Source organism: Microtus pennsylvanicus, chromosome 1, assembly GCF_037038515.1.
Source record: "Microtus pennsylvanicus isolate mMicPen1 chromosome 1, mMicPen1.hap1, whole genome shotgun sequence".
NCBI classification, from domain to species: Eukaryota; Metazoa; Chordata; class Mammalia; order Rodentia; family Cricetidae; genus Microtus; species Microtus pennsylvanicus.
In genome coordinates this window covers 89289833-89293442 of record NC_134579.1, presented here as the reverse complement: position 1 = coordinate 89293442, position 3610 = coordinate 89289833, and the positions used below count along the sequence as shown (strand labels likewise).

At 38.7% G+C, this 3610-nt stretch overlaps 1 pseudogene; it reads right to left on the bottom strand.

Moving 5' to 3' along the window:
- Positions 1 to 754: 754 nt before the first annotated feature.
- Positions 755 to 1311, bottom strand: LOC142840193 (small integral membrane protein 14 pseudogene; annotated as a pseudogene).
- Between the last annotated feature and the right edge of the window lie 2299 nt (positions 1312 to 3610).

Genomic DNA, 3610 nt, shown 5'->3' with positions numbered 1-3610 from the left:
AGAAATATTCTTGTTTGGAAATGAAAAACATTGTTCTCCTTTCCCTGGGAATAAACCAATTTTTCTTCAGGTCAGAAGGACAATAAAAGACTAAAAAAATTTTCAAGTAAAAAGGTGTGAAAATAAATGGGCATTAAAATGTCAACCCCACACACAGATGTAGGACGATTCCATTCTAATAGGTAAGTGTTGGAATGGGAGAGAGGCTTGCTGAGAGGCATTTGCTTCAAGAGACAAATAGAGCCTGTGTTAGCCCGGGGTAGAGTGTATCTGGCAAAGGCAGAACCGACTCCACCTTTCATGAGCAGTGTAAGGCTAGTGTACAGTGGCTTCCAAAGACACACAATGGATTCTAAACCAACCACTGTATTAATCAATCATGTTTATTTAAAGTTTTCTTAACATCAGAAATTTTTAATGTGAATTTTTTAAAAAAAAATCATTAATCAACCAGTTCACTTTTCCTATTCTAGCCACATGAGCCATCTGTAGCCACCCGGATCGCGGCTGGAGGCTCTAAAGAAAATAGGCTAAAAGCTTCACTGTCCCGAGAACAGCAGGAAACTGCCAAGGTAAAGTAAACACAGTGTGGTTCCGTCACTCACACCAGATAACCCCAAATAAATACCTTATGGAAAAAATTAAAATCTATTAAAACCACTTAAAATACTTAAAGGCAGAAATCTCAATTTTCCTTCAGTTGAGCCAGAAACTACCAAAAGATATGATCACAGTTCCAGGAACGAGTGGAATGTTTAAGCTCAGGCCAACCAACAAAACCCTGTGAACGTTCCAATAGATCCATTTACTCAGGTACACCATAAATAAGAACTGAGCAACACAAGAAGCAAAAGTCAGTTTGCATGTGAAATTTCTATAAGCTCATGAAAACACTACCATCCCCAATCGCAGATGGAAAAGGAAAAACCGCTAAGAGTACTCTGGTCATCTTCAGTCATTTGGGTGTGCACAGCGTTAACGTTAGTCCACAGGCGGAGCGGACGGGTCCTGTCCCCTGTGAGGACTAGAGGGCTTTCCAAGGAGGCTGGAGCCTCTCAAACGAGGAGGCCTCAGTAAGAACAGGAGCACTGCGATCACCATCCAGGCCATCAGGATCACAGTAATGCGAGCACTGTTGTCACTGGAGGGTCCTGGCAACTCCCGGCGGCACTCTGTGTCTGTGCAGTAGGACTGGGACTGCCGGAGCAGGTTGGTCAGCCTTCTCATCGCATGTTCATGAGAGCAAACACATTCACGGGGATCAAATCCACCTTCAGCCATGGTTACCCAGCTTGATCTTACTCAACTATTTAAACCTTATATTCTTACTTTCTGTTTTATTTTTCAAGACAGGGTTTCTCTGTGTAGTCTTGGTTATCCTAGAACTCACGCTGATGACCAGGCTGGCCTCAAACTCAAGAGCGAGAATTCTTCTTAAAATACTAACTGACATAGAAAAAGAAAATCTAGGAGGGAGATAAAATATACATCATAAAACCCTAGGTGATCATGCTGGAATGCACACAATGTTTAAATGCAGAGTATTTTGGCTTGGTTTTGATATTTGAACTATAAAGGGTGAAGAAAGCGTGTTGAGCAGCAAGCAGGCAAGCAAAGGTGCATGCACTTGTCCCCCTGCACTGGACTGTGGCCGTGATGCTTTCATCCCTCAGGATAATGAACTGTCCCCTGGAACCGAAAGCCAAGGGAACCTTTCTTTTTTTCAGAGTAATTTTATCACATCAACAAAAATTAATCTAGAACACAAAGTCACCATATATTAACAGACGGAAGAATTCATCAAGAAGATCTAATGATTGGACATTGGGGCTTCAAGTTTCATAAAAAAAAAAACACTAATAGACATGATGGGTTAGATAGATCTATATACAATAATAATTCAATACCCTGCTCTCATCTCCAGATAGGTCTTTCAAACCAAACACTAACAAAGAAAACATAGAGATGAACAGAGTATCCACCAGACACAGAATACACCTTCTCAGAAACCCAAGGAACCTTCTTAAAATAGATTATACTATAGGCCACAAATGAAGTATTACCAAATGCAAAAGAACCAAAGCAATTTCACATAGTGTGTCAGACCTTAGAGAAATGAAACTAGAAATAATAAAAACAAACTACAAAAAAATAGAGAGAGACTTGCTTGGAGACTGAACACTACACTCATGACTGACCAGTAGACAGTCATTGGGGAAATAAGGAAGGATGGTTACAAGTTCCTAGAATTAAATAAAAGTTCTTCAGGATAGAGTTAAAGCAGTTCCAAATAAACCAGATTATAAATTTGAATGCTTACTTTAAAAAATACTGAAACTTAGATAATCAGCCCACTGAAGCACCTCATGTCTGAGAAAAACAAGAACAATCCAAACCCTAGACAGTAGATGCAAGAAATGTTAACAACCAAGACAGAAATTAAATTGATACTAAAACAAAAATACACAGAGTAAATCAAATAATCGGACATGGAAAACTAACCAAGCTTGACAATATGTCTCTAATTAGCTACGAGAAAAAGAAAGAAGACCTAAATTAGTAAAATTAAAAATGAAAATGAAGATTTATCACAGGTTCCATTGAAACTCAATAATTGGGGAATACTTTGAAAATATACTTTAAAAAACTAGAAGACAGACAGAGATGATTCAGTGGTTAAAAGCACCAGCTGCTAATTCATCAGGTCCTGAATTCAGTTCCCAGCACCCCCACATGGTGGCTCACAGCCATCTATAGTTGAATCTAGTGCCCTCTTGTGGCATGCAGGCATGCATGCTGATAGAGCACTCATACATAAATAAATCTTTTTAAAAAACTGTGAAACTCTAGGAAAACTGTCTGAATCCATAGACATGGCCTACTAAAAGTAAACAAAGGTAATATAAGCAACATAAACAGATCCATGGCCATCACTGAATTTGAAGCGGTAATAAATGTAAAGAAAAACCCAGGAACAAATAGATTCTCTGATGATCTTTGCCTAACTTTTAAAGAAGAGTTAACAATGCTCCTCAAAATGTCCCATAAAACTGAAAGGTGTTCCAAGCTTTTGCCATGAACGTAGCATTATTCTGATATGGATAGGGACATGACTAAGAAGAAAAACTATAGATCAAATTTCCTGGTGAACACAGAAACAAAAATTCCCAGTAAAACTCAGATAAATAACACATTAAGAAGATCATACAGGCTGGACGGTGGCGGTGCACGCCTTTAATCCCAGCACTCAGGAGGCAGAGGCAGGCGGATCTCTGTGAGTTCAAGGTCAGCCTATAAAATGAGTGCCAGAACAGACAGGTATGTTACACAGAGAAACCCTGTCTTGGAAAACAAAAAAAAAAAAATTATACAGCATGACCAAAATTAGTTTCCTTTCAGAAATGCAGATTTGATTGACTATATGCAAGTCAAGAAGGGTACTACAGAGGATGAGTAGAAATCACACAATCATATTGATTGATGCAGAACAAGACTTTGGCATAATTCTGCATCCATTCATGATAAAAAAAAAGATCTGAGGGAATTAGGAATGAACATAGTTCAACACAATTAGAGCTGCATAGGACAACGTTATGATCAACATGATGCT